The sequence below is a fragment of the Cavia porcellus genome, unplaced genomic scaffold, assembly GCF_034190915.1.
Source record: "Cavia porcellus strain 051 isolate PalLab524CR breed Dunkin Hartley unplaced genomic scaffold, mCavPor4.1 scaffold_15, whole genome shotgun sequence".
NCBI lineage: Eukaryota > Metazoa > Chordata > Mammalia > Rodentia > Caviidae > Cavia > Cavia porcellus.
In genome coordinates, this window is record NW_026947498.1 from 11200103 (window position 1) to 11227183 (window position 27081).

Below are 27081 nucleotides of genomic sequence, written 5' to 3' on the forward strand. Positions count from 1 at the left end.
TCAGTCCCTTAAAGTGCTGTGAGTTCTATGACAGTGGCTGGCATCCTCTCCTTATCCTCTCTGTCATTTGTATTGTATGCAGGCTACCTGCCTTAGGGCCAGTGTAGCACTCCCATCCTTAATCTCAGCACTGGATCATGAATCAATCACAAACTCCAGATTCACTCACTTCCAAAACAACCTAAGACTGCATGAGGCTTTGAGGGGACATTTAAACACAAACTATAACACTGACTAAAGTAGCAAAGTCAGAAATCAATAATAAAAGCACAGAGAAAGCAAGCTTATCTACCTGATATTTAAAAACTATAAAATTAATTCAAATTAAAGAAGAAATTATACTGGAAATTGAATGACTAATGATGTAAGTAAAAGACTTATAAAATGTGCAATAATACTTGGTGGGAAATTTTTCCTCACTTCTTTTGTTGTACTGGAGCTTGAACTCAGGAGTGTTCTACCACTGAGGTATATCCTTATTCCTTTTTAATTTTTTATTTTGAGAAAGGCTCTTGTTATGTTGCCCAGTTGTCCTTGAACTTTTGATCCTCCTGCATTAGCCTCCTAAGTAGCTCAGATTATAGGAGTAATTTATACTCTTAGCATTAGTTATTTGAAAGGATAAAGACTGAAAATTGATCATACAAGTGTCCAAATTGAGAAATTAGCAGGAAGTAGAAGAGAGGGACATTAAGAATAGAAATTTGTGAAATGGAAGACAACAAAAAATATTTTTATTCTTCATTGCGTTAATATAATACTGCATTGATTGACTTTTGCATTGAATTGATTTTTGTGGAATCAGCCTTACATTTTTGGATAAATTCCAGTTGGTCATGATTCGTAATTCATTTATACATTTTTTGATTTTGTGAGTATTGTGTTGTGGAATTTTATATCTGTGTTGATAAGATTATACTGTTAGGTTTTCATCTGCTTTTGTATCAGGCTAGTGTTGACTTCATAGAATGAAGTGGTACTATTCTTTATCATTTGCTGTTTAAAAGAGTTAGGAAAGGATTGGTGCTAGTTCTTTAAATACATGGCAGAATTCAACAGGGAAGCAGCCTGGTCTTGAGCTTTTTATTATGGAAAGTTTTTTGATTTATAACTCAATTTTGTTTTACTTTAGGTGTAATAAGATTTTCTATTTTTCCTTGAGTCATTTTCTATAGTTGTACCTATTTGTAGGGATTTGCTCATTTCATCTAGTTTAGTCTTGATATAAAATTGTTCATAATATTTCCTTATAATTCTTATTTTTGTAAGTTTGGTAGTAATATCCTCACTTTCATTTCTAATTTAGTAGTTTGAGCCTCTTGTTTTCTTTGTCAGTCTAGGGAAGGGTTTATCAGAGTTGATTTTGTAAGGAAACAACTTCTGGCTGTGTTTTCCCATTCTGTTTTACTTTTGCTGGAATATTAGGTGAAGTTGTGCTTACTGAGTAAGGACCTTCCTCTTCAAATGCAGGTGCTGCTGCTGTGGAAGATACCCTACTTACGCCTGCTGCTGCTGCTGACTCCTGACCTCTGAGCTCTTGGTGGAGCTGGGAAGGGGATGGGACTTGGGTGAGTTAAAATGCCACGTGTTCACAATTCTTACCAAGATTCAGGGTTTTTTTTTTTTTTTTGTAAATGACTCTTAGATTATTGAATTCCTTTAATTCAGTGTTCCTAAGTTAATCATTACAGTTTTTGCCAGTGTTCTCATTGATTATATGGAGGGGAGAGCTGTTAGTAGCCATTACTGTTTTACACTTAAATTTTTTTTTAAATGAGTGTGTTGCCACAAGATATTTTATGGAATGGATTAATGGCTTCTGAATGTCCTAAGGAAATTGATTCTATAATAGTAGCCAGCAAATTTTGGAAAAGAACAGCAGTTTATACTGCTGTTTATACAGTTTATACAGCCTTATAGCTGCTGACCCCAACTGATATCAAAACATTCTGGAAAACTGAGGAAATTAAAACATTGTGATTCTAAGGCAGAAAATAGTAGTGTCAGGAGCCAAACAGAGCTGGCTCCTGAAAGGGGACTTGCATGTGGTGAAATTTCATCTTGTGTCAGCCAAGCCTAGAGGAGCCAGAGAGATCAAGAATCAGCTGGGTTCCAAATTGTCTTCATTGTTCTCAGTTTCTGCCCTGCAACAAGGCTGATAGTGCCCTAGGAGGAGGTTGTGTGGCTGAGGCTGTGGAGGGGTGGGTGCCACTGTGAATGAGGGTGACAGCTTCTGGGTGTCTGCAGTGATGGGGGAGCAAGCATTCCTGGGTGGGCTAAGGAAGCATATCTTGTGAGATAAGACCCTGAGAAGCTGACTGAGGGGCAGGACATTTTCTGTGTGGCTTTTCCAATCATGACATCACATCTGCAAGCTAGAAAGCAGCGAATTTCAGAGTTCTGTAGAGTAGGATTACTGCATACCAAATCCCAAAGCCAGCAGGAGGAAATAGCAGTCAAGTGTACAGTGCCCGTAGCATCTCTGGGGTGACCTGAAGATAGTCAAGTGGTGGGAACATGGCAAGGCTTTTGTGCTGAGGGAATTCTCATTGCTGTTTTATTTATTTAGTGCTCAATGTGTTAAACTCATAATCAATTTAAAAAACAATTTCAGTAGCATTGGTGAAATATTCTTTTAAATGCATTGGCAGTAGACTCATGCAAAAATGCAGTGACCACAACATTTATTGTTGACTTCGACCTTTGAAAGACATCTGCCCCAGGGGCTGGGGATTTAGCTCAGCAGCATAAGCGCCTGCCTTGCAAGCAGGCAGTTGTGAGTTCGATCCCTGGTACCGATAAAAACGAAAAAGACAAAAAAAGAAAGACATCTGCCCTCCAGTATTGTAAGTGGATGCTTTTCCCACCTGAAGCACGTGGTTGCACCCCAGACCAGTGGGAAGCAGGCTGCATGTGTCATACCAGTTACGATAGTTGGCAAGATGGCAATGTGACTGCATAGCCTATGATGCCTGGGCCTCGAGTTTAGCCTGAGCAAGGAGGACACATACTCTGTTTGGTGCCAAGATGGCTACAGCTTGGCTGCAACCTCTGTGAGCTGCCACTTTGAACTGCCCAGGGCTGTCTTCCCATGTTCTTATTTTCTAGTCAGGACACCATGTTTCAGGACCTGTGACTTCTTCCTGTTTCAAATTGTGGAAACATGTATTGGTAAATACATGTGGAGGGTGGTATTAGTGTCTAAACTCTTGGCTCCATGGGTGTCCACGAGTACTAAGTTCACAGTGATTTCTACCACTCCTCCCATTTTAGTTCTATTATCATTAAGGTCATTTAAAACGTATTCTATTGTAAGAAAACTCCAGAATTTCTTCTTTTCTAAATACATTTAGTTACATTTCTTTAACTTTCAGCCAGAAATTAATGATGCTCCTTTCTTTCTGCTCTCTGCATGAGTCTTCACTGTCAGGGACTGAGTAGACATTGCATAGAAGGAGCATGGTGCTGACAGGGAGGGTGAGGAGCTGGGCCTTACATGCACAGAAGACACAAGTGCACATGTGTCACCCTTGGGCCATCTCCCTGGCATGTGTTTTGAGAAGGTTCAGAACATGGTTTTGCTTGAGAGTCACAGACACTGAAGATATCATATCAGGTGTCTTGGACAGTAGCTGTAGGTAGCAGGTGTCTGGATCCATGTGTCTATATCCATGTATATGGGAAGGTTAAAAAATATGGGCTTCAGCTAAAAACTCTACTCTTACAAATTTACCTTCAGGAGATAATCAGTTAAGTGTTAAATTTATGTACAGAAGATATTCATTAATTTAAATAATTAGCAACTGGAAATAGCTCAAATGTCCAGTAATAAGGAATTTAGTAAAACATTGTAATTTCATAGCGCAATTGAGTATTAGGCAACAGGAAGCCCGCCACAGCAATCCCTACCTAGCCATGCAGTGGCAGGACTTTGTGCAGACCCTTGTAGGCCCCTGCCCAGTGTCTCCAGACAGTCCATGAACTCTTAGATCATCACTCCAGTCCTGGCTGGGCCCTGCTTAGTGCCTTCCAGATAGCTAGGAGCCGCCACATGTGAGCTGAAGCCTGCCATAGCGATCTGTCTAGTTGTGTGGCCACAGGTCTTTGCTTGGAACCAGGTAGGGTCCTACCCAGAGACCCCAAGAAGATGGGGAGCTTTGGTGTGCCACGTGGAGTGAGCTGAAGGCCTACCCAGTGTACTGCACATACCATTCAGCCTTAGTATGACACTCAGAACCTAGTAGGGCCCTTAAGCAGTGACCTCATGCAGCCAGGGAGCTTCTGTGAGCCAAGTGGGAAGTGCTGAAGGTCCACCCAGTGCACACCCCCCAATTTGGGGAGCCTTTAAGTGCCACAAGGGCCCTGGGGAATACAGGAAAATGGCAAAATGAAAGAGCAAAATGCAATTTCAAACCTCCAGCCCATCCCAAATAAACCCAGGAGATATGGACATAGAAGAAAGTATATGCCATACACCTGAAGCTTCCGAAATGATAGCAACTAAAGTAAAGAAGCAATTCCATGAAGCTGTAAAGGAACTCAGATCAGAAATAATCTCCCAGGAAAAAGAAGAAATAATAAACATAATAAAAGAAATGCTGAACACCTCTAAAGAAGACATAGTTAAAAAAATTGAGGGGCACTGCAAAAAGATGGAAACTTTGCATGAATATAAGAAAACAATAGAATGCATGAAACAGATTCAAGGAGCTATCCAGGAAATCAAAAATTCCATCAAAAGCTAGCAAAACTGCCTGAATGAATGTAAAGATAGATTTTCAGACCTAGAAGACAATATTGCATCTAGTGAACAAGAAAGGAAAGATTTTAAAAAAATAACAAGGAATCCGGAAATAACAATTCAACAGTTGCAAGATGATGTAAAGAAAAATAATATAATTGATAGGTGTAAATGAAAAGGAAGATGGTTATACAAATGATATCAAAAGACTATTTGCAGAAATAAAAGCAGAGAATTTCCCAAACATGGGAAAGGAAACTGATATGCAGATAAGTGAAGCATATAGAACTTCAATTAATCATAAAAAATAAATATACACCCAGACATATAATAATAATCAACATCCCATGAATTCAACGTAAGAACAAAATATTAAAAGCTGTTAGAGAAAAGAGACAGATTACCTATAAAGGAAAGCCCATTAGAATCACAGCAGACTTCTTAATACAAACAGTGAAGTCAAGAAGAGCATGGAGTGAAGTATTTCAAATCCTAAAGAAAACAACTTCCAACCAGATTGATGTACCCTGCAAAAATGTCCTTCAAAATTGATGGAGAAATAAGATACTTTCATGACAAAGGACAGCTGATGAACTTCATTACCACCAAACCATCCTACAAAGAATACTGAAAGATATTCTAGATAGACATAAAAATAACTACAACTCCATGAACACCAATAGAATAAAGCCACTAAGCAGGGCGGATAATTAAAGAGAGTAGAAAGGTAAAGAACCAGTAACAGAAAGATAACATGACAGAAAGGAGCCAATATAGATCAGTTATAACCATTAATATAAATGGCCTCAATTCACCAACTAAAAGAAGCAAACGGGAAGAATGGATCAAGAAACAACATCCAAACATATGCTGTATACAAAAAAACCATTGAACCCAAAATGAAATTCATAGACTGAAAATCAAAGGATGGAATACAATATTTCATGCCCCAAAAGCAAGAGTAGCTATTTTGTTTGTGGACAACGTGATCTTCAAACCAAGAATGATCAGAAGAAGTAAAGAAGGTCACTACATGCTAGTTAGGGGAAAACTTTAAGAGGAAGAGGTAACAGTCTTAAATATATATGCACCAAACATGGGATCACCCAGCTATGTAAAACAAATATTGATAGAAATGAAAAATCAAATAAGCAATAACACAATTATAAAGGAGACCTTTACACCACTTTGACACAAAGAGACAGATCAAATAGACAGAAAGTCAGCAAAGAAATAACGGAATTGAATCAAACTTGTGAACAAATGGATTTAGTAGATGTGTATAGAGGGCTCTACCCAGCAACATTGGAATATATATTTTTCTCACATGCACATGGGACATTCTCTGAAACAGACCATATACTAGCCCATAGAACATGCTTAAGTAAATACAAAAAAATTGAAAAATTTTCATACATATTATCAGACCATAGTGCTATAAGGATGGCTTTTTTTTTTTTTTTTTTTTTTTTTTTTTGTCGTTTTCATTTTTATCGGTACCGGGGATCGAACTCACGACCGCCTGCTTGCAAGGCAGGTGCTTATGCCACTGAGCTAAACCCCTACCCCCAGATCATAGTGCTATAAAACTGGAAATTAATGACAAAAGAAACTGCAAAAACTCCATGAACACATGGAAATTAAATAATATACTCCTGAACAATCAGTGAGTCACAGAAGAAATTAAAGAAGAAGTTAAACAGTATCTACAAGTAAATGAAAATACATCTTACTGGAACCTGTGGGGTGCAATGAAAAGAGTCCTCAGAGGGAAATATATTGCAGTGATTTCCCACATCAGGAAAACAGAGCAAACACGAATAAGCAACCTGATGCTACACCTCAGACAGCTAGAAAAAGAATAGCAAGTCAAGCCCAAAGGAAGGTTGGAAATTACAAAGATCAGAGCAGAAATCAATGTAATAGAGACTAAGAAGACAATACAAAGAATTAACAAAACAAAGAGTTGGTTTATTGAAAGAATAAATAAAATTGATAAGCCCCTAGCCAACCTTATTTTAAAAAGGTAAGAAAAAACAAATTCAAGCAATAAGGAATGAAAAGGGTGAAATCACTACAAACCCTGTGGAAATATAGAAGATCATCAGTACCTACTTTGAAAACCTTTACTCTCATAGGCTTGATAATAAGAGAAAATGGACAGAATCCTAGAAACATATGAATTACTAAAGCTGAATGAAGAAGATGTAAAACTGCTGAATAACCCAATTTCAGTTAATGACATTAAAAATGTAATTAGAACCTTACCAACAAAGAAAAGCCCAAGTCCTGATGGTTTCACAGATAAATTCTACAGGAAATTCAAGGAAGACTTAATGCCAACACTCCTGAAATTCTTCAATGAAACTGAAAGGGAAGCAATTCTCCCTAACTCGTTCTTGGAAGCAAGTATTGTCCTAATACCAAAACCAGAGAAAGACCCAGCCAAAAAAGGTAAATACAGGCCAGTCTCCCTGATGAACATAAATACAGAAATCCTCAATAAAATACTGGCAAACAGAATGCAGCAAGTCAGCAAGAAGATTATACACCACGACCAATTGGGATTCATCCCAGGAGTGCAGGGATGGCTCAATGTATGCAAATCACTAAGTGTGATATATCATATCAATACAGCCAAAGATAAGAATCACACAATCATCTCAATAGATGCAGAAAAAGCTTTTGATAAAGTCCAACATGCATTCATCATAAGAACCTTACAGAAAATTAGAATATATGGTCTCTACCTCAATCTGATAAAAGCCATCTATGATAAACCAATAGCCAGTATCATATTAAATGGTCAAAAACTAAAAGCTTTCACTCTAAAATTAGGAACAAGACAAGGCTTGTCTAGTCAATATAGTGCTGGAGATATAGTCAGAGCAATTAGACAAGAGAGAGTAATAAAAGGAATACAGATAGGAAAGGAAGAGGTTAAACTATCATTATTTGTAGATGACATGGTACTCTATATAGAAGATCCCCAAAACTCCTTTGAAAGACTTCTAGATGTAATAACTAAATTCAGTAATGTAGCTGAACACAAAGTCAGCATTCAAAAATCAGTAGCATTCCTCTACACAAATAACAAACTCACTAGAGAGAAATAAGAGAAACCACACCCTTCACAATAGCATCCAAAAATATGAAATACTTAGGAATCAATCTAACAAAGGAAATAAAAGATTATTCAGTGAAAATTACAGTATCCTGAAATAAAGAAATCAAAGATCATCTTAGGAAATGTAAAGACATTCCTTGTTCATGGATAGGTAGAACAAACATTGTGAAAATGGCTATTCTACCAAAATTGTTATATAAACTAATGCAGTTCCATTCAAATGGAACATATCTCACAGATACAGAGAAATCATTCCTAAAATTCATCTGGAATCAGAAGAGACCTATAATAGCAGAGGCAATTCTGGGCCACAAAAGCAAGACAGGAGGCATCACAATCCCTCACTTGAGGTTGTACTACAAACCTACTGTGATCAAATCAGCAGGGCACTGGAATAAAAACAGCCTGAAGATCAATGGAATGGATTAGAAGATATGACCACAATTACAAACACACTCAGCGACTTTATATTTGACAGAGGGCCAAACACATTCACTGAAAGATAGCCTCTTTAATTAGTGATGCTGGAAAAACTGGCTTTCCATATCACCAAAACTAAAACTAGACCTATGCTTATTGCCATGTACTAAATTGAAGTTCAAAATGGGTCAAATATCTACATATTTCAACAGAAAAAGTAAATCTTCTGGAAGATAAAGTAGGTAGAAATCTTGAAGACATAAGGGTCGGCAGAGAATTCGTAAACAAAAGTCAAACTGCACAGGAAATACTTCTGAGAATCAACAACTGGGATCTCATTTTATTAAAAGTTTTTGCATGTCAAAAGAAATCTCCAATGGGGTGAAAAGAAAATCCATGATTGGCAAAAAATTTTTAGTGAACTGCCCTCAGACGAAGGACTTCCATCTAGAACATATAAAGAATTTTTTTAAAAAAATCAGGCCCCCGAAATTCAAAGACTCAATCCAAACTGGGCACCTGAGAATACACACTTCTCAGATGAAGAAATACAAGTAGCATGAAAAAATGATCAACATCATTGATCACTGAAGAAATACAAATTAAAACAACATTGAGATTCCACCTCACTCCAGAAAGAATAGCTAGGATCAAGAAAACCACCAACAAATGCTGGAGAGGCTGTGGGGAAAAAGGAACACTTTAACCCTGTTGGTGGGAGTGCAGACTGGTGCAACCACTATGGAAATCAGTTTGGAGGTTACTCAAAAAGCTGGGATTGGAGATTCCATTTGACCCAGCTATTCTACTTCTGGGCATTTTTCCAGAAGAACAGAAAATATCATACCACAGTGATATATGTGCGCTCATGTTTATAGCAGCACAATTTGTAATAGCTAAATCTTGGAAACAACCCATATGCCCATCAGCTGAGAAATGGATAAAAAGGTTGTATTTTTATACAATGGAATACTACTCAGCTATAAGGAAAGATCATATTGAGGCTTTTATAGGTAAATAGAAGTAACTTGAGATCATACTCATAAGTGAAATAAATCAAACTCACATGTATAAATACCATATTGTCTCCCTAGTATAAAAAACTGAAAGAGTAAATAGTATAAAGATACTGAAGATACAAAATCTTCAGTAAATATTGTGAAAGGGTAAGCAACTGTTCAAAGAGGAAAAAAAATAACTCAGGGAAAAGGAGAAAAGGAAGAGAAAATAAGATTTAAATTTTATATACATTTAAGATTACTAAGATGATTGTACTACTAATTCTATTAGTTCCTGGAATAAACGAGTTAACATCTGTAGGATTAGATCAATTTTAAATGACTATATCTAGTAATTCCAGTAAGACTTTTGAAAATAACTATGTAAAACAACAAAATTTGTTACGTTCCTACCATCTTGTTTTGAAAGCTTACATTGTTATTGTTTTGGGCTCTTAGTCATAGTTATTTATTTGTTGTTTTGTTTTGCTCTCTTGATACAGAAAGGATAGATGTACATGTATAGTCATATATGTCTAGAACTTCACCTAAAGGGTTTGCAAGAATTGATTTTATTATGTGTGATAGTATGAACAACCACACTGAAGAAAATGAGACACCATGGTAGCCATTGGTGATTTCCTATCATTTTGATTTGAAATTCAATAATGTTTTTATTCTTGGTTTTGATTGGTTTTTGTCTGTTTTCCATTATTTGATTTCAATATGCATGAAGATATGGACAGCTATTTTGAAGAAAACAGGAGACATTATGGTAACCATCATTGATTTCCTAGTGTCTGGTTTTGAAAGCCATGAAGGGTCTCATTCTTTTGTTTTGATTGCTTTTATACTATTTTGATTTATATTAATTTATTGTGTGTGAAAGGATGGGCAGCTATTTTGGAGAAAACAAGAGACATTATGGTAGCCAGTTGATTTCCTGCTGTCTTTTTCTAAAATCCTGTGTGATTTGCATTCTTTTACTCTGCTCTGTTCTATTTTGTTTTGCTTTGCTTTGTTTTGTTTTATTCTCTTTAAAATAAAAAAAATTAGGCAACAATTAGTCTTCATAGGCATCATTTATGACATGGAAAAATGCACCCAGTACACTGGTATGTAAGTCAATAGTGCACATGAAACTTCTCAATATGACATAAGTGTGTGTGTATATACGTAGTATGCATGTACTTGTGCACACGTGTGTGCATGGTATGAGTGCATGTGTGCATGTTTCAAAGGACTTACAGTGTCTGTCTCCAAGAGCTGGAATCACTGCTGATCCCTAATTCACACATTTCTGAATTTTCTAAGTTTTCTTCAATGAACATGCATTGCTTTTATATTCCTAAGAGAAAGAATATAGGTTTTCTTTTTACTGAAAATGAATTATGTGAATCTGATCTTTGAATTGCAGGAGCATTTTTCTAAGCATAAAACCAATCCAAGAAATCTCAAATAATAGATGTCTGATTTTCATAGGCAGAGTTCTTTGAATGTCTGTAAACATTATTTACAGACATTGGCTCTCCTAGGAGCCCAACTGTGAGTGGGATGGAGCCCTGCGCCCTGCCCTTACTATAGCATGAATACTCAGTTGAAGCAAGAAGTCAGCGGTGTCATTGTCAGAGGGAAGATGATGAGGGACATCAAGTGTGTGGGGGTGTGGTGGAAGTTAAAAACAAGCTGTTATAAACATTTTTCTACAAGTATTGGTATACTACATTGTTCTGAGACAACATAGGATTGATGTCATTTTGTATTAAAAATAAGTAGATGCTGTAGCAAGTTCTATAATAGGAAATATGCTGCTTCCAGTGCTGCTCTGTGGGTACTTATTCCTTGGACATATTCTAGGACATATTTCTTGCACTTTTCTGTACCTCCGTATCCTTCTCCAGAGGGCAGGTGTGCCTTCTGCATGTGCAAGACACACAGTTGTTGAGGAGAGCCAGTCTGAGACTATAGCCTGCTGTCGGTGCTTGGGCTGCCTCTGCAGGGAGCGTACTGTCTTGGAAATCCTGGGGTAGGGCCTGCCAGGATGATTACCATCAGAGAGCTGTATGGCAAGTCCAGTGCTGGTGTTTGAGGTAGCTTCAATGCCTTGGTGAGAGGCCATGCAGACTCTTGTGTCTGATTCTGGTGAGAAGCGTGACCCATGCAGAACCCTAGGGAATGAAATCTTAGTTCATAGAAATCCTTTTGATCCTGAATACAGTCCACTGATACGATTAAAAAGCACAGACATACACATGGGCATGTATGTCTGTGCTCACACTCAAAGTGTTACTTCTCATAAGTAGAAATCTATCTCAAATGGGAAAATGACCAAAACACACCCTCCCTGAATATAAGCAGGTGAGTGAGGAAGACCTGAAGTTTCTCTGTCGAGTCTTTCTCCTGGTCCTGAACATTTGGAAGGAGAAAAAGTGTTCAGGAGGGAGGGGAAGATCACCAGGACCATAGCAGACCTGTGTCTGGTTGGCCCATGGGACCTATATCCTCCATCCCTGCCAGTCATGTCATAGCCGTATGTTGGCCTCATGATGCTTTTTTTTGAGGTGGAGGAACAAAGAAGCTCACTCACAACTATTTCCCTCTCCTTTCTGCTGAGACCATCACCAAGAGTACTAATTACTTAGAAATAGTAATTGCACTGATGGGGTCTGTGATTAAACCAAGTTGGCTTGTCCTTGCCTGTCCTCCCCTCCACAGAAGACATCTCCTACTTCTTTTCCTTACAGCAGGACTTCAAATCCACCTTGCTGCAGGGAAGAGCTAATAAGAACTCTGTCCCCCAGGTCCCAAGATGTTCAGAGTCCAGGCTGACTTTGCTGAGGTCAGATCATTTCTGTGGCCTACTTAACCTTTGTGTAGAAATACTAGTATTCACTGAGATTTTCACGATTTAAATACCCATAGACTTGTAGCAGAAACAGAACTTGTGAACAGACTTCTAGGAGCCATGTTTCCAGGGGTGTCTGGATGTGCTGGGCTACAGCAGTCCATGGGGTTAGATCACAGTTGCTGCCCTACTCCCTGCTGTTTTGTGCCTGCTGCTTGCCATCTTCTCCCAAGAGGGCTTCCTCTCCTAGGAGCCCAGCTGTGAGTCCCACACCCTGCCCTTGCTATAGCATGAATACTCAGTTGAAGCAAGAAGTCAGCAGTGTCATTGTCAGAGGGAAGATGATGAGGGACATCAAGTGTGTGGGGGTGTGGTGGAAGAGTGACCACAGGGAAGGGGTTGGGGCCCTCTGCAGTCCATCTCAGGCTGTGCTATTCTGGGAGGTGAGTGGCAAGAGAATGCAGCCAGCCCTCAATAAGGGAGCGTGTCCACTCTTGGTGCATGCTTTGCTGCAAAGCTGCAGTATTTCTTGGACTGCTGTGTACTTAAAATTACAGATAAGAGCTCAGGTAAGGAGGCAAGGCTGTCATTTGTGCCATGACTAAATCCCCCAAAGGTACAATGCCTCCCTTGTTTCTTTGCCTTATCACTGGTCTGTTCTTAAAGTATCTTTCTTTCTCAAGTGAAAATGTTCCATCTGGGTGTGTGGTTTCTAGCACAGTGCTGGGTGTGTTTGGAATCCCATGACCACACTAGAGATGACTCTGGGCTTAGGAAGGCCATGTGCTGTCACCCAAGGCTCTCACCTGGGTGTCTACACATGCATGATGCTTGAACCTGAGTATGGCCTCTGTTCTGACTGTGCTGATTGCATGTTCTCCTGGTTGGCTGAATTAAAAGTGTTTAACTGGAGGTGCAGTGTCCCCGCTCCCATCTAAAGAGTCTACCTCATTCTGTGGTTTTTAGAAAAGGTGTGGAGGCACGTGTGTGATAGGCCTCCCAGTGAACTAATCCCTAGTTTCTTATTCTCCTTTAGGATGCTGCCCCTCAGGAAGGACCCCACTTATGTGCTGGCCCCATCTGCCTCTCAGCCCTCTTACAGGTGCTGAGGTGGCCTGGAACACACAGATGAGGTCCCTGTTACTAGGAATCCTACTTCTAATGGTGGATGAAGGCCCAGAACCAGACAGGGTTATTAGTGTAGTATTCTTGTGCTAAAGGGTTAAAAGAGGAAGACTGAGAGCGATGGAAAGTTGCCTGGCTGGTGATCAGGGGAGGCCTTTCTGAGGAGGTGAAGGCCCAGCTGGTTACAGGAAGGAACTGGCATGTGCTCAGGCAGGAGGAGCAGCCTGAAAGGGATGGGCTTGGTGGAGCCAGGAAGAGAAAGAAGAGGGCAGCTATGGGTGAAGGCAGGTGAAGGATGCAGTCAGGAGAGCCAGACAACCAGACAGCAGGCAGGCAGTTGTTGTCACCCCTCCTTATGTGGCCACATCCTGTTTTCAAAGACCCATCCCAGCTACTGAGAAGGAAAGAGGAGAGCAGGCCACTTGGCTCCACAGGGACGAGGTGAGATGATAGAGAAGCTGCCGAGAGGTGGCCATCAGTATAGGCTGAGGCAGGCCTTGATGGAGGACAGGCCAGGGAGTGAGGCCAGTGGGACATGGAGGACTGCAGGACTGAGCAGCTCAGGTGGGTGGAGGGAGGAGAGGGTACCTTGTCTGATTTGGTTTTGGACTTTGGATAATAAACATTCAAGCAGTTTGGTCAGGTAAGAACGGGGGAGGGGTCAGGGACAGGGAGGACACAAGTAGGAATTAGCAGGAGAGAAGAGGCCTATGGGTAATAGGTTGGTGGGCTCACCTGGGAAGTGAGTATAGTCCACGGAGAGTTATTTTCTGAGTATCTGGAGATTTTTCATATACTTTACTGTTATTGGTTTCTAATTTAATTCCATTGTATTTAGAAAACATTGTGTTTCTTATTTCAATTCTTTAAAGTTTTATTGAGATTTTACAAAATTACTCAGAGTATGGTCACTGAAAAGATTCCAAGTCACTTAAAAAAAAATGTATATTCTGTTGTAACTGTGTGTAGAGCAGTCTCTAAATGTCAGTTGAGTCCTGTTGGATAATGTTCGAGGTATCTCTATGTCTTATTCAGACTCTGTGTAGTTTTTTTTTTTTTTTTAATCATTCAGAGAAAAGGATAGTAGGCTTCCATTGCAGTTAAGAAGTTGTCTCTTTCTTTCGGTTCTATCAGTACTTGCATCATATACTTTTAAACTCATAGGCACCTAGGATTATCATTTTCTCTTGACCAATTTAGGATTATCATTTAGGATTATCATTTTTTCTTGATCAATTTACCCTTCATTATCAAACAAAGCCCTTATGTACTTCTGGTAACTTTCTTTTCTTGGAAAACTACTTTTTCAGGTATTCATACAGTTATTACAGTTTTCCTTTGACTAGTATTAGCATCTTTTCCAAACCTTTTTATTTAAATATGAATGTCTGCACTTATTTATTTTGTGTTTTTGTTTTGTTTTTGAGACAGGGTCTTGCTATTTAATCAGGCTGGCCTTGGACTCACTATGTAGCCTAGGCTGGCCTCAAACTTGCGGCAATTCTCCTGTGTCAGCCTCCTGAGGGTGGCTGAGGATTATAGACAGTTCCTTATAAATAGTATTTGTTGTGGTCCTGTTCTTTAATCTCATATTAAAATTGGTATTTTAATATAATATAAAATTGGGGTTGTCTAGATCACATATTTAATGTGATTATTGATATGATTGGATTTTAATCTGTCATTTTGCTATTAGTTTTCAATTTTTCCTAATTTTTCATTAGATCTCCTTTTTTATTTTTCTGCATTATTTTGGGTTGAGTACTTTGTATAAACAGTTTTGCTTCCTTTGCTATTGTGTTGGCCACATTGCTTTGTTTGTAGAGATTGCTTTGGGATTTGTTACATGTATCTTCAGTGTACCATCATCAGTTCCTGTTCTCATATGGCCTGTGGCCTCATGTGCTCTGTGTCTCTTCCCTGGCCTTTTTTTGCCCCTGTCTTATCCCTTTTTACTTCAACATTGGTGTAAGCCCTGCAATGCATTGCTTTAATTTTTGCCTTAACTAGCCTATTGTCTTGAAAACCTTAAAAATTAAGAAAAAAGCCTTTTATGTTTATGTATTTTCTGTTTCCAGTGCTTTTTGTAAGTCCAGATTTTCTCCTGTTTTCCTTTTGTATAATGGACTTCTTTAAATGTCATTTGTAGTTAAGTGTGATTATGAATTACTTTATTTTCTATCTTTTGTTCAATGGAAAAGTCATCATTTTATTTTTGTATTTGAAGTAATTTTCACTGTGTCTGACATTACAAGTTCATAGTTTTTCTTTCCTTCTGAGAGATGTCATTCGTTGTCTTCTGGCTTGTATTGTTTCTGAGAAGTCCTCTGTTCACTTATTTGTGTTTGTTCCTTTGAAAATAACATATACATTTGTTTTTTAGATAAATTTTATTGTATATATTTAAGGTATATAACATAATGTCATTGTGGAATACATACAGATAACATAAAGTTTTCTATAGTGAAGCAAATTAACATTTAATTTTTCACATAACTATTCTTTTTTTCTCTCTCTCTCTTTTTTGGTTCTGGAGGTCAAACTCATAACCTCGTGCTTGCCAGGCAGGCGCTTGTGCCCCTGAGCTAAACCCCCAGCCCAACATAATTATCCTTTTTTATTTGTTTTTGTGGAAAAACAAAAGAGGACAGTTGATCATTTTAGTATTTCTTTTTTTCTGACTACTTTTTTTGTGGTACTGGGGATTGAACTTACAGCCTCACGCTTGCCAGGGAGGTGCTTATGCCACTGAGCTAAATTCCTGGCTTTTCTGACTACTTTTAAGATTTTCTTTTTAGGGAATGGAGTATGATATGCCTTGTTTCCTTCATGTTTTCTTTTTTGAAAATTGTTGACTTAGTGGATCATATGGCACATAATTTTCACCAGGTTTTGAAAACATTTAGTCATTATTTAAGTCTATTTTTAGTTTACCTTCCCTTTCTGGGTTTCAGAAAGAGGACTTGTCCTGTCCTCGCGTGTCCTTCTGGGCAGCTTCTGCCCACAGCTTTTTTGTGTGCACATCTCTCATCTGTGGCATCTGATGGATGCTAATCAACCTGTGCCAGTGTTTCTTTTCTCAGGAACACTGTTCATCTTTGCTGTCTGATCTGGGCTTTCTAATGTACGTTTCTTGTCTTTCCTGAACATCTCCTGTCGTCTTGAACATACACTTTATTTATTACAGCCACTTTACTATCCTTGTGTCCTAATTATCTTTGTGTACATTCTGGGTCTGCTTCTTATCAATAAGTACTTATATTTTTGAGATGTATTTTCTTGATTCTTTGTGTATCTGATAATTTTGAATGAGTGAAAGAGACATTATTGTAAGCTGTATTTTGAAATGCTGAGGAGTTGCCTGGAAAGTTCAGAAACCTCAGTGGCTTGTTGTTAAACTCAGTTCTGCTGGCAGAGCCTCACTGAGTACATCAGTTTCGATTGGTGCTAATGTGGCTCTACCGTGCAAGCCATGCTCTTCCCTGTACATGGTCCATTATCCCCATGGTGCAGGATTTCTCCAGTCTAGCTGGGGAATGTGACCTATCTGAGATCCTTGAGCACAATGCTATTGGTTGTCTTTTTCCTCCCTTTCTCCCTTCTTCTCTCTCTTGCTCCCTCCCTTCTTTCCTACCTGTCCCCCGACCCCCCTTTCCATTTTTCCACTCTAGGGATTAAACCTAGGGCCTAGCACTAATCTGCATCTCTAGCCCCCTCTTTTAAACTTTTTTTTTTTAACTTGGGATCAGGTCTTGCTAAATTGTCCTGGCTGGACCCAAACTTGGGCCCCTCCTGTCTCAGTCCCCTGAGTAAGTGGGATTACAGGTGTGCACCACCATGCTCAACTCCTTTTTCTTTCTATTGGCTCCTATCTCTCCTCTTGTGGCTTACTCACGGGTGGAGAGTGGCATTAGATGAAAAATTGAATAAGAACTGGATGGTTTCTCTGTATATCTCTTTCCTTCTTGTTCTCCGCCCTCTTCTGGTGCTGCTTCCCAGAATCCTGACTCTGCCTTCTCTGGTTAGGGCTCCCCTGGCTTCACCAGCACTGTAGGAACTCTCCCAGGCTGTGGACTAGGTAGTTGCAGAGTACATCACATGTTTTCTTCTCTGAGGGTCACTGTCTTATGCAGGCTGCCATCTGTGTCTGGAGACCTTTGGATCATGTGTTTTATTTCATTTTCAACTGCCTCTGTGTGTGAGTCAGTGCAGCCAGCCTGCCCAGTCACAGCTGGAGGTGGGTGTTTTGTTCCTCTCTGCTCTGGTCATCACTGGGCAGGAGCCTTTAGCTGTTAAAGGAGACTCTCTAATACAATCCATGTGGGGTGCACCCTGGGTCTTTTGTCCAGAGAGAGTGCTCTGCAGAGCCAGCTGAGGCACTGGGGGGTATCCTAAGTCATACTATCAGCACCTCAGCACCTCCTTTCCTCACAGTCTTGGGTGGGAGCTTGAGAAACAGCTCTGGCCAGATACTAGGCAGGCAGAGGATTAGGGTCAGGTTGCAACTGGATGGGCAGCTTCCATCAGTCTTCTTTGGGTTCAGATCCGATTTAGAATCTCAGGTCTGGCAGCCTGCCTTTAGCCTTAGAAATACCTGCCTTATGAATACATTCCTTTAATAAATTACTTAGGATTGATGAAATTTGATAACTAAGATGATAGGTGATTGTGACTTCTGCACTCTCTGGATTCTTCTCTACCTGTGATTTCCAGTTTTTCTTACTTTTTTTGAACTGTGTGTAGGGCCATGCACAGAGAGCACTTCTCATGGTCTCTGTGAGCAGTGCTTGTCGCAGTGCCATCCTAGAGGCCACATCTCCCAGCTGAGTAAGTCTTCTTTTATCAGCTGATGCTTACAGTCTTGCTTGCATGTGAAGCCAGTGTCTTGCTGGCCACCTTGTACCTAGTCTTACATCATGTCAAATGTTAGAAGGGCACAGCAGTAGTGTGAGTGGCATGCATCTGCCTTCTCACTTCTGCAGAACCAAGATCTAGGCAGAGGCACTCTTCTCCTTTTCTGTTGATCTTGCTTCCTCAAAGCTCACCTGACCAAAAGAAGCAGTAAGGACCCGAATGCTGATCTTCAGCTGCTTCTAGTGAACAGGTGCCTTTGTAACGAATGTGCACTGTGGCCATGATATGGAGTAGTGACTTTACTGTGCAGTTCATGTGTGGTAACAGTGAAGAGGCCTAACTGCTGCACAACAGCACATCCCTGTCTCAGGTGCTACACAGTGGCCCCTGACCTCAGTTTTGCAAAATTGTTAAGATGATTCTTTCAAAACTATGTTTAAAATTGTGTCTTTCTTTGTTTAAAGCTTATCAATGTTATTTTCAACAAGTTTTCAGCAAGAAACTTGCTTTTAAGCATGTCTGTGTGGAAAACTAATAAGACTGTAGTGGCTGCTAATATTTATGAGTCGCTTGATTTACTCTGCTCTTCTGACTTGAGTATTTGAGCTCCTTCCTCATGGTGCCATTGGAAATGGGTATGCTGTTATACCCACTTCCCTGAGGCTTGGAGAGTGAAGTGCCATGCTCAGGCCACCTTGTTGCCCAGTGTGAGGGTAGTGCCTGACTTCTACTGGTAGGAAGGAGAAGGAGCTGCCCTGTTGATGTGTCTGGGTTGGTACTCCCAGCACGGGTCTCTGAATGGAGCCCTAAGCTCAACAGATCAACATCAGAGACACTGCAAGTGCAGACCACAGACCTCTGAGGGGTATAGCCTGCAGCAGGTTGGCCAGTTGCTCAGCAGCCCTCTGGAGAGAAGTGGCAAGGGTTTGGAATCTGTGGATATATGACTGGAGTCCTGACTGTGACTTGTACAGGAGAGTTCTTAGTAGCAAATTTCTGGGTCAAAAGCTGGGTTGTTGTTTTGCTCATTTGGTGGAGCTGTGTGGTGGGCCTGACACATGCTGGCATTCCTCCTGAATCCCAACATCCCCCTGGGGGACCAAAACATGATGTGACCAATGAATATATCTCACAACATGTTAGGTGGTAATGACTGCTATGGAGGAAGCCAAAAAGGGAATGTCCATGAAAACAGGATAATCAGAGTGATCTTGAGTCAGGGTTGTCGGAGCAGGACCTCGCAGAAGGTGTGGGACCACCAGGAGCCATTGTGGAGTATTGGGATGGGGCAGGAGAGCACAGTGGCAGTGGGAGACACATGAGACCTCCCAGATCACACTGAGACTAGCTGTCAGCCTGCACAGAGAGGGCTGAGCATACACCATGTCAGCTGAACTCCTTTCCTGTTGTACAAGGTTTTTTTTTTTATTTGTTTGTTTGTTTTCCTTTCAAAATGGAGCTGTTATACCTGTTTCTCAAAGGACATTCAATTCCCTACTGCCTCGAGACTGGCTTTATAATTGTGCAAATCTGGATCCAATTTTCACAGAACTCAGGGGAAGGAACTCAGATGTTTCAGCAACACCCTTTGCATGCTGTGCTGTTTCTCTCAGACTTTGGTATGGTCCAAATTCCTCCTCCTGGCAGATGGGAATTTGAGTTCTGACCTGGCCTACAGTTCTGGAATAAGCCCAACTACAGGGTGGGCCCACCACCATCACCCCAGCTGTCTGCTTACACAGTGAGCTCCAAGCTAGGATGGTCTAGGAGCCAGGCTGAAAGATGAAGAGAACAATGCAGTTTGAGCCATCAAAGCTGTGAGTAAATGGGTTCGGGAGGGTTGCAGTGAGCAGATTCAGGAAATTCCCCAAGGCCTGAATGAAGTAAATGCAGGGAGCTTTTTATAGGGCAGCTGAGGCCTCTTCTGCAGGAGAGATGTGGCCGTTAAGAGCGCCGAGCTGCTTGGAACAGAATGCTGCTCCTTCAACGATGTGATTGGGTCCTGCAGTTGCCTCCTGTGGGATTCCTGGGTGGTGTGATGAGCCAAGCAGAGCTCATCTGTGGTGATGTTTCCCAGGGGAGGCTTGGCTTTGGAAGCACTTGATTTTCCATTCTAAGTCTCTGAGAACTTTCCCCTCTTCCTTAGAATGGATGGATGTGGGAAGCACACACAGGCATCCTGGTCTGTGTGTCCAAGTCCCACTCAGTACACAAGTAAGGACGCATCACATGTGGCTCATTTGTGCAGCCCATTCCCAGCCCCATCTCAGGGCTGCTGTTCTTCACCTGCAGTGAGACTGGAGAGGGCTTTGCTGGGGAGTATTTCAAACACTTTGCTGAATTTATTTTGAGGTCTTTATTCTTTCTAATAACAAACTATTTGGATTTTATTTTATTTTTTGCATTGCTTTAAGATAAGAGCTATAGAATTGGAAAATATGAGTAAAAACCCCTTTTATACCACTTCTTGGAACAGACTAATTGTACAAAGGAGCTGATTGTGTAAGGGACTTGGAGTCACTACCTACCCCTTCCTGTCCTTTTCTGTCTTGGTGACCTGCCCCATCCTCATCAGCCTTATAGTTATTTTACACATACTCTCTGTCTTGCTGTCTGTATGAGCATCCATTTGGTAGGAAGAGCACTGTGTTGCTAGGACCACACAGCTCTGGTGACTGGTTCCCTTTGTGTCCTGACCATAGGGTGCCACTCTGCATTCCATACTATGCTACAGCCCATCCCCTAGCCCATCACACCTGCTATCCTTTCTTCAGAGTTTCCATCTAATTGGATTCAGGCTCACCAAACGATGTGGTCACTGTTGGAGAATAATAGAGAGCTTTCTGTCCCCTCTTTAGTGCTATGGGGCCAGGTGACTGACTCTTCCCTGGCCTTTTCTGTTCCTTTGCTGTGGAGCCGCCTGCTGTTACCTTGTACATGCTCACCGCACCTGTTTCCTCAGGGACCTGTTCCTGCCACTCCTAGTGCCACCTGTTTCCCATACACTGTTCACTTCTAAAATACCTAAGATGACTCCAGATACCCTTGTCAATAAAAAAAAATCCCTTAAAGATTTCCCGTGATCCTTGATTGTTTTGCCCAAATGACAGACTGAAATCACAGTGACCTGGGCTTCCTCTAAAATATCCACTAAAATGACAGGTAACACATTTTTAAAGATAGAGACCCATCAAAAAATTGAGAGGAAAATGACAGAACTTTGGAAGTTGCAAAGCAAACAGATGGGTGCAGCAGACCTGAAAAATAAGGTAAAGGGTGGCTGTGTGTTTGTGTGTGCATGTGCTGTACATGTACGTATGTGTATAGTGAATCTGTGGTACATATATATGAACGGTGTGTGTTTGGTGTAAAATGTATGTGTGTGTAGTGTGTACATGTACACACATGCCTTATACCTACAGATGTATGTGGTACATGCACATGTGTGCATATATGTGTATGTGAGCTATGTTTGTGTGTTATGCTATAGGTATGTGAAGTGGGTATGTGGTCACATGTGCATATGTATACATGTGTGTGCAGGTATGTGCAGTGCCATACATGTGTGGTTCACATATGTCCACATAGGTGTGTTTTGAACTGTATTACCTCCTTCCAAGACTCTAAAACCTATTACATGCCTCTGAGGATAGGGAAAGGCATTAGGCGCTAAATCAGGAAACTGGTAATCTGAGAAGCACCCAACCTCTCACCCTGCCAGAAGTGTGAGGACCTTCCCTGCAGGGACACCTGGCAGCTTGTAGGCACAGCTGGAGATTGTCCCAGGTTTGAAGAGGGGCTGTACTCCAGTGGGTTCCTTATTCTGAGAAACTGGGATACACAGAGAAAGAAAGGGAAGGGCTGCTGGTGTAGGTAAATGGGGCTACAGGGGCAGCTGGTCAGAGGGTATTTCTAGAGTGTGAGTGGGTCAGAAGGCATTGGCCCCTGGCTGGGAACTTGGAGGACACCCAAGTGAGCCAACCATGGATACACACATGCTGGGGTCCATGAAGGGACAGCACCAATGACAGCAGTTGTACAGTCATCCTGGAGAGCATGGGAAGAGTACAGTGTCAGGAAGAACATCTCATTAGAGCTCACTTTTCATAGCAGGAAGTTATAGGTGATATGAAATTTGTAAAGTTAAGAATAATGATGTAGATATGTGATTAGAAATATGGAGAAAGATAAGCACACAAAAAGGATGAAAGAGCTAAGAAGAAGGTCATCTATGGCACAGAAGTAAGGTAGGGAGTGAGCAGAACGTTGTTTTCCATGGAAAATTTTGAAAAATTACTTCATTTTAAAACACCAGAATGTGTACCTCAAGGGTGAAATGGGCACACGCTCTGTTCTCTGCTTTTCCACGGCCAACATTCTTCAAAATGTTCTACCCAGCCTAGGTGGGCTATTTTTAGGAGTGTGTAGATATAAGCATGGCTTTAACAATCGTTCCTTTTGTTTACTGCCCCCTCCCATTTGTGCCACTCATACTCTAGTGGAGGGATGAGCATGCTGGTACATACGTGCACATGGTCTTGCCTCCACCTCAGGCATGTTCCTGCATGTAGAATTCTGGCGTCAGAGGAAAAGGGTGACTAAAGAGGCACAGTGAGGAATTCCCAGATTGGCCTGGACCACATGCCTGTCTACAGCCCCTTTGAAGCACAGGTCCCTGTGTGCATCTGTACTTCAGAGTGGAGAAGCAGACTTCACAGGTCCTTGGTTTTAGCTGTCAGCACAAAGAAGTCTTCCTGTTGTGGGAGTTGTCAGCATTCTCCTCTTATTGAAGACCTGCTTTCATGTGTGTGGCAGGTACTTTTCCCAGTCAAGTCTTCTACCTTTTCATCTGTGCTGTGGTCATTCATCTATTTCATCCGTGCAGTTCTATTCATATTTTCCTTCGTGGTACCATTTTCTAGTGAGTTTACAGTTAGAAGATCCTGTCCTGGCCTGAAATGTGGTGGTCACTTGCACTGTCTTTTTCTTTTTCTTTGGCATTTACTGTGCCATCCACTTGGGATTTAATTAAATGAATGTCATTAGATGAAGATGTAAGTTATTTTTCCTATAAATATTAGAAACATCATTTATTGGAAAATACTTCAGTTTCCTGCTTTATGCTGTTCCTTTTCTGCTGTATGTGCTTCATATTCTCTCATTGAACTCCTGTGCCCATGCTGGTACATCTGCTTTGATTATTTGGCTTTATGGTATAACTACAATACCATGTTTAAAAGTGTACAGGAAAATTGTCAATTTTTAATACATATGGATATGAGCATGTGTTAAAAAGTTTTAGTTGCAAGAGGGTTTTCAGTTGAATACTGATTTATCCCTACCTTAAGTATTTTCACTATAAGGTATACTTATAATAGCTGCTAAATATCCTCCTCTAAGTTACAGTTTCCTTCTACTGATGTTTAACATTTTTGTTTTAAAAATTGAAAGTAGAAATTACGCTAATTAGTAGTAGCTATATGATAGTCACATGATTTTCTCCATTCATCTATTACTATAATGAGTTCCTGTGACATTATAATTCCAAATATTGATTTTTAAAATAAATGCTGTTGTCTTAGGGGTACTTTTTACTAGTTTTCCACTTAAAATGTGCTACAGATATTTTATTGAGACTAGAATAAGGGTTAGGGTTACAGTTTAGGTCAGGGCTAGGGTTGGGATGAGTAGTATAGAGCTGTGACCTTATCTGTTGTACAGTTCAGGATTAGGGTAAGTGTTAGGTTACTGTGAGTGTCAGGGCTAGGGCCTCATGATATCACTCTGTGAGGCTTTTTCTTTCTAATTTTTAAATATGGTTTTGGAATCATGTGATAGCTTGCTTCTATGATTTAAGAAACTCCTGTTTTCGTATTACTTAACGGATTTCCCTCTACCTGGCAGAGTAACTTTGTTGGCCTTCTCACTGATAGAAGCCATCAAGGCCTCTGGTCCTGGACCCCCACTTACTGAGGCCTATTTAATTTCTACCAGGTTATTGGTCTTACACACATTTCCTATACTCCTGTGGTATTTTTCTTAGAAAATAGTTCATTTCAGACAAGTTTTTGGTGATATGGGTCAGCATGTGTACGTTTTGCTCTGATTGTCTTTGTTTTACCTCTCTCATTGTCCTCTTTGTTTCTAATATTTGTTTCAGCTTTTTAGTGAGATTTGAAAGTATCTTCATTTTTAATATTTTTCTGCAAGAACAGCTTTCAGTAATTTTGTTAACAGTTTTAGAATTTCTCATTTTAACATAACTCATTAAGGTTAATACTACTTTTCTAATGTTTTGACTTCTGTATTTTCACTCATTTTCCAGCTGATGCATCTCAGCCCTATATTTTCTTTCTGGACGTAGACTTTTATGTCATTGTCTTTGATATGCACTGCCCTGTCTTTATTCTTTAGTCTAAAACTAAGCATTCTCATGGTGATTTCTCCCTTCAGGCTGATCATTCTCTTGGAAGTTGCTTCTTCTGCAGCAGGAGGAGGCAGCCTGTGTGGGTCAGATATGTGGCACAGGATACCTGTAATGCTGCTGTTCTGTAAGGAGTGATGAAAGCTTGGCCAGGATATGTGGTCATGGATGGGGCTTGGGGACTGAGGAGGGAGATCTCTGCGAGCGAGTCACAGATCTTCAAGAGTATTTGGTTGAGTGACAGAAGTATCACACACAGGGATGCAGTCTGAAGCTGTGGGGAGCAGGTCACCTCTCTGATATACCCAGGTGCACCAGGGGTTTTGGAGAGACTAGAGGCTGAGCTGAACCCACAGGGGCTGCAAGAAGGAAGGTTAAGCTGCTGAAACAGACAGCTCCACACACCAGTAGGCAAGTCAAGCTTGTGTCCTGAGTCCTCCTGGGCTGGCTCTGAGTGTCCTGCCAGTCTCAGTGTGTGGTTTCCATCTGTCGTCTGAGAGGAACATGGGTGCACTGCAGGTGGGAAGAAGAAGGGGCTGCAGTCCAAGCTATGCCAACTCTGTCACTACCATGGCCATGACCTACAAAATGTGCCATGGTGACCTCACCAGTGAAGTCTGGCTGCCCTGAGCTCAGCCAGAGCTGTGTTGTCATGGAGAAGGGCAGGAGAGTGGGGAAGTCCTGCCTTAGGTGTGGCAATGGGTCTGTACAGTGCACAGTGAGGAGAGGACTGAAGTGAGGTCCTGAGGTGTCCATACTCAAGAGGAAGGACCAGCAAGAGCCTGGTACTTGAAAGGTGGGTGAGGCATCAGCAGGGTGTTGGGGATGTCTGAGCCAATAGACAGGCTTGTCCAGTTAAGCTGTGGGCCCACAGAGGGAAACACTGGCTTTGTGGCTGGAGTGCTGAATCCAGCATGCTTTTGGGAGCCTCACCAGGGGCAGTCTCAGGTCATTTGATACCACTGTGTGACAGGTGGGCACGGTTTGCCTCCCCCTTGTCTCCCCAGAGCCTGTGGGGCTGGACCTTGGCCCTAGGAGGACCAGGGCAGCCTGGTGGCAGTGGGCTCTGAGGAGAGATGCTACACATCTCTCAAAGAGCAGAGGAAGGCACAGATGGCTTCAGAGTCTTCGGGTCTGGACAGCATGGGCCACTTCTGCCTCTGCAGTTTCTAGCAGTCACAAGCATTCTGTAGTTCCCGCCCATACTCTGCCCTCCATTGCACAGCAATCTGGTCAGGGTGCTGCGAGCAGGCACCAGTTTCTTCATTTTTCATTCCTTCTTCCTTGCAGTTGTGTCCTTGTGGTTGAGTAGCATTCTTTCTGGCCTCCTTTTCCTTCTTGCAGGGATTTTGGAGAGTGCTGTCCTCCCAGAAGTTCAGGTCAGATTGCAGCTAGCATAAGGGACTGATTGTTTGTCATGATGACTCACCTATCCCTCTGCTGTGTGCTGCCAGGCCGTCTGGTGGCCCTGCATGCGGCAACAGTGACAAATCTGGATGATAGTCTTGGTATCCTGGTGGCTGGGGACAGCACGTGGGATGGAGGGCAAGTGGCCTGTAGGGTATACTGAGACAAGCAGTGGTCAGCCTTCCCATGTACTTCTGAGTACACCATCCAGTGTGTGACGTAGCCTATGTTAGTCATTCCAGGATAGGCTGCACACCCTCAGCTGCAGCCCCCAAAGGGCATGTGGGATTACTCCGTCCTCCTGTGCTCCCTACATTTGGCTGCCCAGACTATGGTTGAGTGTGTCTTGGTCCCTTGTCTTCAGATGTAAAGAGCAGACAGTGATGTATGTCAGAGACACTGAACTGCAGTGTTGCCTTCATTCAGTGCGGTGCATGCTTTATTCCCAGGGCCCTGGCTCCTTGCCTTCCAGGGTACTGGCCTGTAACCCACAGCTCTGCTCACTCGCACCAAGCAAACAGATCTTCTGTCTCCCAGTTTTTATCTCACAAGGCACTGGGGAGATGCCTCTTGACCCCACCACACTCAGCAACTTTTCTGCAGACCCCAACCTGGACAGCAGTTGCTGCTGGGGCCACAGAGTGAGTTCTTCTCTATATCCTTGCATTAACTGGCAGAGCACTAGCAGAAATCATGGGTAAGAGCCAGCTGGGCAGAGTACTCAAGTCCTTGCCTAGGACCTGAGCCATTTCCCGTTTTTACTGCTGCTCATTAGAGTGCCTAAGTCAGTGCCCCTTGTCCCTTAGTGCATCTTGTGTCATCTCTGTGGGAGGGGAGGGAGAGGATACAGAACAGTGTCTTCTGGGTTGATGTCAGTATGATCAGGCAGTCACAAGTCACTTTGAGCATGTTCCACAGAGGCTGGATTGCACCCACTGAAGGCTGATGGTGGTCAAAGAGTCTGCAGAATTTGAAATGCTCAATTCTGAAGCATGGAATCCAAAAGAGAGGTCTTTCTGTTTTGATATGGGAACTCTTTGGATGAAAGGAGTGAGTAGAAAGAGGAACTTAGAGACCAGTGTGGAGGTGCTGCTTAAATGCCAGACAGTGGATGTCAGGTATTGGCATGTAGTGGAGAAC

General features: G+C 41.5%; 1 protein-coding gene across 21 annotated transcripts in view; it reads left to right on the forward strand.

Moving 5' to 3' along the window:
- Pcbp3 (poly(rC) binding protein 3) overlaps positions 1-27081 on the forward strand; it is a 277081-nt gene that overhangs the window by 67131 nt on the left and 182869 nt on the right. For 20 of the 21 annotated variants that reach the window (XR_010039336.1, XM_063224651.1, XM_063224652.1 and 17 more), the window contains exon 2: positions 1471-1568. The exons of the other annotated variant lie outside the window; for it this stretch is intronic. The gene's annotated coding sequence lies outside the window, so the exon portion shown is untranslated. The remainder of the gene's footprint in view (positions 1-1470; positions 1569-27081) is intronic. 21 annotated transcript variants of the gene reach the window in all.